Source organism: Phocoena sinus, chromosome 16 (genome assembly GCF_008692025.1).
Source record: "Phocoena sinus isolate mPhoSin1 chromosome 16, mPhoSin1.pri, whole genome shotgun sequence".
NCBI lineage: Eukaryota > Metazoa > Chordata > Mammalia > Artiodactyla > Phocoenidae > Phocoena > Phocoena sinus.
In genome coordinates this window covers 76,346,516-76,354,384 of record NC_045778.1, presented here as the reverse complement: position 1 = coordinate 76,354,384, position 7,869 = coordinate 76,346,516, and the positions used below count along the sequence as shown (strand labels likewise).

The following is a 7,869-nucleotide window of genomic DNA, read 5'->3' as shown; positions in this document are numbered from 1 at the left end:
GGACTCCTTTCCTCAGAGTACTTGCACCTCTACCCAAAGGCTATCAGCTGCTTTTAGGATAAAGCTGGATGGGAAAAGGGGGCAGAGCCTCCACTTTCTCTCTGGTCTTGAACCTGACCTCCCAGTCAAGGCTGAGAAGCAGAAGCTTTGCTTCAGATACCACATGCCTGGTTCATACACTGGGAATGGCTGTGGTGGTATCCAGCTCTGCTTTCCTTGTGTCAGGAACCAAATCTTAGAACTAACAACCTATATGAAGATGTGGCAACAGAAGCAATTTTAAAACTAGATAAAGGAGTTTAACTTATTTCATCACAGTTCCAAGAATCTGGCAAGTTGTCTCGGAGCATTTCAGAATGATGTATTCTGCAAGTATTGTACGGATATTCTCAATGTTAGTACTGCACTTAGACATGGGCAAGGGGACCTGCTGCCCCAGGCCCTGCATTTCATAAACACACAACAGTCCCTGTATTCACTGGGATCTGGTGCTCATGCTGGCACATGGTGACCTGAGCCCTAAGCATCCACTCTCATGACTAACACCTTTCAAGTCACGGGGGACCACATCTCCTCTGCCCAAAGTGCCTGAAACAAAAGGAGCCTGAATCCTGATGAGGACAATATCAGAGAGAGATACTGCTTTGGAGTTGAGGAGGATTTGCTTAGGGAAAAGACAAATTCACTAACTTGTCAAATCCTTCCTCTTGGAAAACAAGAGTGGGATAGATCCTTGCATAACCAATGATCATTTCCCAAAGCAGAGCTTCCCTTTTCTGGCTTCTCTGTGTTCCAATGGACAGTTCCAGAAGTTCCCATGAATTGGCGTAGCTTTCCAACAGTTTTACATGGTGGCTGACAACATTTTGTAATACTAATAATTCACACGACTTTTAACTTTATGTACATATGTCTACATGTAACACGCATGGCATGTGACACCAATTCATTACATTAACTGATGGACACTGAATACTAGAATTGTGAATGGTCTTTTTATAAAAAGTATTTAATAATTGAAATTTCAAAAATTAAAAATTAAGTTTTATTTAAATAACAAAAAATTTATATAAGTTGGAATTTTATTTGGCCTGTAAAATTTATTTATTTTTTTTTATTTTTGTCTGTGTTGGCTCTTCGTTGCTGCGCATGGGCTTTCTCTAGTTGCGGTGAGCGGGGGCTACTCTTCGTTGTGGTGCGCGGGCTTCTCATTGCTGTGGCTTCTCTTGTCGCGGAGCACGGGCTCTAGGCGTGTGGGGTCAGTAGTTGTGGTGCGAGGGCTTAGTAGTTGCAGCACACAGGCTTAGTTGCTCCACAGCATGCGGGATCTTCCCAGACCTGGGATTGAACCCGAGTCCCCTGCATTGGCAGGCAGATTCCCAACCACTGCACCACCAGGGAAGTCCCTGGCCTTTTAATATTAATAATTTTGAGTACTTTAAAAGAAAAATAACTTTTGGAAACAGATGAAGAATTTAAATTTTAAACTTTGCCTTAACTTCAATTTACATTTTTTATGAAGGCACATTCTTTAATTAATTAATTTCACCCTCTTTATTAATTAAAAAAGTAATTACTGATTAAAACAATAAGACTAGGGGAGTTCCCTGGTGGCCTAGTGGTTAGGATTCTGGACTTTCACTGCTGTGGCCTAGGGTTCAATCCCTGGTCAGGGAACTGAGATCCTGCAAGCCATGTGGTTCAGCCAAAACTTAATTAATTAATTAATTTTAAAAAACCCAACGAGATCATAGCTGGGCCTCTGGTGGTAGGCTAGCCCCAGGCCCAGGGACATCAGGGCCTGGCCTCCTCACCTTCAGAGAACACTTGCAGAAATGCTGGCGGGGGAGATGTTCTCTCTTACACAGGGCATGCTGAAATTACTGTGGGAAACCCATAAAGTGAGGTAGTAAAAATGTAAGAGGAAATAGGGGCCAGGAAAATGTTAGAAGTTAAGGGCATAGGACAATTTCAGAAGAACATAAGAGAAAAATGAGTCTTGAGAGAAATTACAGAAAAGCCTCAAAACCAACCCACCTATCTGAGAGCACTCTCTTCCGGATGGTACCAAGGAAGCACGAGGATTTTCTTTCAAGAGATATTCCCTTCAGATGCCTGTGGACTCTTCTGACTTTTGCATAATCACATGAAGCTCCTCCCTCTAAGGGGCCAGTGGTGAGCACTACAGCATTGGATTTGGATTCAGCTTCTTCTTCATCTACATTATCAGTGAGAGATGAAGAAATAAACTGGTTTCAAAATTTTTACTCTTCCGGAGATTGCCCTGGATTGTCAGACCAAAACATCTGCTGGAATGAGGCAAACATTTGTATAAACTTAGGGTCAACTGAGGTGAGAAGTGTGTTAACCCCAAGACAGCATGAATGTCCACCAAATGATGCCTTCTTAGAACACGACAGTAGATGAATGGAGCCTACATTTTTTAATGCTGAAAAAACAACATCCATGCATTTCTATATCTAGACAGTTTTTTTTTTGTATAATTTTTTTTTAAATTGGGGTATAGTTGCTTTACAACGTTGTGTTAGTTTTTGCTTTACAACGAAGTCAATCAGCTATATGTATACATATATCCCCTCCCTCTTGGACCTCCCTCCCACTACCACCCCCCAATCCCACCCATCTAGGTCATCACAGGGCACTGAGCTGAGCTCCCCGCACTATACAGTTTCCCACTAGCTATCTGTTTTACACATGGTACTGTATATATGTCAATCCCAATCTCCCAATTCATCCCCCTCCCCCTCCCCCTCCCATGTCCACACGTCCATTCTCTACGTGTGCATCTCTATTCCTGCTCTACAGGTAAGTCTGAAAGAGAAAAACAAATACCATATATTAGCACATATATGTGGAACCTAGAAAAATGGTACAGATGAATCTAGCCAGCTTTTAATGTTGGTACATTTCTGGGCTTCCCTGGTGGCGCAGTGGTTGAGAATCTGCCTGCCAGTGCAGCGGACACGGGTTCAAGCCCTGGTCTGGGAAGATCCCACATGCCACGGAGCAACTAGGTCTGTGAGCCACAACTACTGAGCCTGCACGTCTGGAGCTTGTGCTCCGCAACAAGAGAGGCCGCGACAGTGAGAGGCCCGTGCACCGCGATGAAGAGTGGCCCCCGCTCGCCGCAACTAGAGAAAGCCCACGCACAGAAATGAAGACCCAACACAGCCAATAAATAAATAAAATTTAAAAAATAAATTTAATGTTGGTATGTTTCAATCTGAGTAATTCCCAAGACTTCTTGCCCATTGGACAAGTGCAGGGTTGTTTCAGTCTCAAAAATGCCCTTTATTACAAAATACACTTAAAATGAGCTTAGCAGCAATCAATACGTGTATCCTTAGCCTTTGTCTACTTGGAAAAATCAACTGGGTTGAAAAGATGGAGTATTAATGTGCAAAGGAACTGTACATACATCATACAGTGATAGGTTTCTGTTGTATGACTGAGTGCAAAATAAGGCAAGGGGGCTTCCCTGGTGGCGCAGTGGTTGAGAGTCCGCCTGCCGATGCAGGGGACACGGGTTCGTGCCCCGGTCCGGGAAGATCCCACATACCGCGGAGCGGCTGGGCCCGTGAGCCATGGCCGCTGAGCCTGCGCGTCCAGAGCCTGTGCTCTGCAACGGGAGAGGCCACAACGGTGAGAGGCCCGCGTACCGCAAAAAAAAAAAAGACTAGAAGTTATTCTAAAACACAGTGAGGACGTTAGTGTGGAGGACAGAAGACCTTCAATCGTGGAATCTTGATAAATGGTAGAATTTCCACTCATGGGAAAAGAAACCAAGAGTCAGCCAAAAGTAGACATTTTGTCAAAAAGTAAAGGAAGCAGAATCTTAGAAGTGGGGTATCCAAAGCTATGTTCGGAATGGATATAATCAGCCACGAATTAAGGGTAAAAAGATAACTTTAAGAACATGGTTTAAACTCACTGACAAAAGTGAACGTCAAGCAGAAAGGGATTAAAGGATCAGGCGATGAGTACGAGGGGTTGGTGCAGGGAGGATGGAGCAGCGGCTCATGGAAGCTTATCCTTTAAGGATGGGGAGACCCGAGCACCTCTGTAGATTGAAGCAAGGAGCCAATCGGGCTAGACAGGTTACAAATGAAATTCAGAGAGGATAATAATAACCCGAGTTCCTAGGGGAGGTCTTCTTTTCTTGTTTTTTTGGTGTGACACCCTGGCTGACCAACTTGAGTAAAATCAGACTCAGGAGGCACTGCTTTCGTCATGAGCTGGCGGACTTTTCTTTACGCCTCGTGGGCAAGAGGCAGAATTAAGGAGGTTATGCACATATTTACATACCATTTCAAATGTTAAAAAAGAAATCTAGTTTGCAGGTCATAGGTGCTAGTTTTGCTCACCCAATTTAAACCTGGGTCCTTGGACTTGAGATGTTTTGAAATTCTTTTCTCTTGTCCAAGAAAATATTATGTTTCAATACCTCAGATTGAATCACATAAAATCAAATTACAACTAAAGACAAGATGCTAATCCCAAGGCCAGCGCGGATGGTCCAGTTCATACCCGAGTATTCGCCCAACCCAACCCAACCCAGGGAAGTCCCCGCTCAGCAAAGCAAGACACACACTGCTTTTCGTGGGAGGGTCTTTCAACGCGGTCAGTGCTATTTACCCACAGAGGTCAAACCTTCAAGGGATTAGGTGTCAGACCCCTTTTCTGTCCTCTCTGTGTCAGAGTCTTTGTCTCCCGTGTGGCCGAATGGAGCTGCCTACGTAGCTGTGGCTATTTGAGAAAAGCAGAAAAGTTGGTTAAAGGGGAATTGATGCACAAGAGTGAAAATTTTCCATAACCCTATACACAGCTTTAATTTGATTTATTTTCAATTACACAAGATTATATTTACTTTATTACAATCGCACAATATTATAAAATTATAAAAATTCAAACAATCTAGATGATGCCAACGACTCTCATGCCGTCTTCTTGGCCCCCACTCCCAGCGCAGCCCTCAGTGTGATGACTGTATTTTCCGTTTATTCTAAAAATTTATATACATGCTTGGACTTACAGAAATATATAGATTTGTACTGTTCTCCACAAATCTTGTGTGATTTGTTATTTTCTTAAACAGTATAAGCTGGTGATGATTTAACCTCAGAACATGGGTCTTATTCTTTTAGACTGCCGCACAGGATCACGTAGTGTGTATGTCCATGATTTATATTCTCCTACCTAGCCATTTCTAATTTTTCACTACTACAAACTATGCTGTCCTTAAGGTCCCTGACATGCCTTCTTGTCCATCCTCCCAGAAGCACTGACTAAAACAGCTCAGTTTCCCATACTTTTATTGACAATTTGTAATTTATATCTTTATTTTCCAATTAACCAAGGTTACTTAAAGTTATGATGAGTTTTTTTGCATCCTATATTTTGGTTATTTACTTCTCATTGTGTACAGTGAATGTTGCCTGTAAGTCTGTCTTTCTGGAGTTTGTAGAAGTTTCCTTTGTGGCAAAATTCTAGATTAGACAATTCATTTGCATTTGAAAAGAAAGTTTTCTCTCTCTCTCTCTATATATATCAAACTCGTTAATTATGCTACCCAATCCCTCTCTATCTGTTCTTACCATTTCCTACTTGACTTGTTGATTTCTAAGTCAGAGGCTGTGATTATGGCTTTGTCAATGTTTTCACTGTATTTTTATTTTTTGTTTAGTTGTATATAGTTCCTAACCATGTTGTTAGAGACATAAACTTCATGATTATTGGAACTTCTTGGTGAAGTCCTCCTGTTTTATTATGAGATATCCTTTTATCCTTTAAAATTATTTTTGCCTTTAATTCAGTTTTTAAAAAAAAATAAATTATTTATTTTTGGCTGCGTTGGGTCTTCGTTGCTGCGTCCTGGCTTTCTCTAGCTGCGGCGAGCGGGGGCTACTCTTCGTTGTGGTGCGCGGGCTTCTCATTGCAGTGGCTTCTCTTGTTGCGGAGCACGGGCTCTAGGCACGCGGGCTTCAGTATGTGGCTCACAGGCTCGGTAGTTGTGGCTCATGGGCTCTAGAGTGCAGGCTCAGTAGTTGCAGCACACAGGCTTAGTTGCTCCGTGGCAATGTGCTCCCTGCATTGGCAGGCGGATTCTTAACCACTGCGCCACCAGGGAAGCCCCTAATTCAGTTTTGATTGCTGTTCCTGCTTTCCTTTTAGTAGCATTTGTATGGTCTTTTTCCTTCTCTTTATCTCAGCTTTCCTGTGCTGCTTTTTTTAGGTGTTTCTAATGTTATGTAGCTGGGATTTAAATTTTCCTTTTGTGCCATCTTGACATCTTTTTTTTCGAACAGGTGAGTTTAACCCATTTATACCTATAAGTCCTACTATGTTTGGCTATATTCCTGCCTTATTTTGTTTTACACTTCCCATGATTTCTTTGGAAAAAAAAAAGTTTTGTAAAGTTAGGTTTTTTTCCCCTGTATAATGTGAGCTATCCATACAAGTGATGGCAAGTCAAACATCCTACAGCCACACCCACTCAGATCTGCATCCTGCTTGTCTTTCTTCCTACCTCAGGGCGGCTTTTTGATGGCTGTGATGGAGATGATTGTTTTTTGGTGGGGGGGTATTTCCGTAATTCCCTTTTCAGTACTTTTCTCATCCCTCTACTGCAGTGGTCCCCAGCCTTTTCGGCACCAGGGGCTGGTTCCGTGGAAGAGAGTTTTTCCACGGACGTGGGCGACAGTTTTTCCACGGACGTGGGCTGGGGGCATGGTTTCGGGATGATTCGCGCGCATTACATTTACTATGCACTTTATTTCTATTATTACATTGTAATATATAATGAAATAATTATACAACTCACCATAATACTGACAGGAGGTGGAGCTCAGGCGGTAATGCGAGCAATGGGGAGTGGCTATAAATACAGATGAAGCTTTGCTCGCTCACCTGCCATTCCCCCCATGCTGTGCGGCCCTGTTCCTAACAGACCAAGGACCGGTATCGGTCCATGGCCCAGGGGTTGGGGACCCCTGCTCTACTGCATCTTCCTACTGCCCTATCCACCTACTCTCCCATTCTTTCTCTGAGAACACAGATGATCCCATCACACCTATTCATTTCTTTTACAGGCCATGTTCTCAGCTAGCTTCTCTGCTTGAAAAGATCTGAAACAATCCCTGAAGAATTATTAGCTAATAAAGGGCTAGTTGGCAGTGGCATTTTACCAGAAGACTCCTGAAAATGAACAAACCTTAAAGCCCCAAAGGAATGAATCTGGGAGGGCCTTCAACAGCCAGACTGCCCGAGTTTGAATCACTTCTGTCATGTATCAATAAGCAATTTATTTCCCTCTTCATGCCTCAGTCTCCTTGCCTTTACAATAGGCTAACAAGAGCACCTACTCTATAGGGCTGTGAGTTACTATGTGTCAAGAGCATAGAATAATGGCTGGCACATAATAAGAGCTCAAGAGAGCTTAGCGCTATTTTTATCATTCTAACAGATCTAAAGAAATACTTTTGCATAGGGTTGGCCTTGGTGGTTTTCTATGTGTAAGGATACATCAATGAGAACAGAAGAAAGACACCTGACATAAATACATTTCGATAAGAATCTGGTCTTACTCATCTTTGCATGGCAGCTTGGAGTCCATAGCACCTTGGGCCCCTGGTCACAGCGACTGCTCGGCACAGGTCACTGAATGACAAATGAAAACAGGGACTAACATCTAGATTTCTAAAATAATGTAGGAAATAATGGGGAACAGATAGGCTGAAATCTCCTATAAGGTTAGACAATAGCATATTACTGAGTAAAAGGTTCAACGATATAAAATTTCCAGAAGTACTACTATAAACATGGGCATAAATATCATCTAGATAAGAGCTA

At 42.6% G+C, this 7,869-nt stretch overlaps 1 protein-coding gene across 2 annotated transcripts in view; it reads right to left on the bottom strand.

Moving 5' to 3' along the window:
- Nucleotides 1-4,841: 4,841 nt before the first annotated feature.
- The window catches only part of ACADSB (acyl-CoA dehydrogenase short/branched chain), a 42,655-nt gene continuing 39,627 nt past the window's right edge, over nt 4,842-7,869 (bottom strand). For both annotated transcript variants that reach the window (XM_032609133.1, XM_032609135.1), the window contains one exon: nt 4,842-7,677. The gene's annotated coding sequence lies outside the window, so the exon portion shown is untranslated. The remainder of the gene's footprint in view (nt 7,678-7,869) is intronic.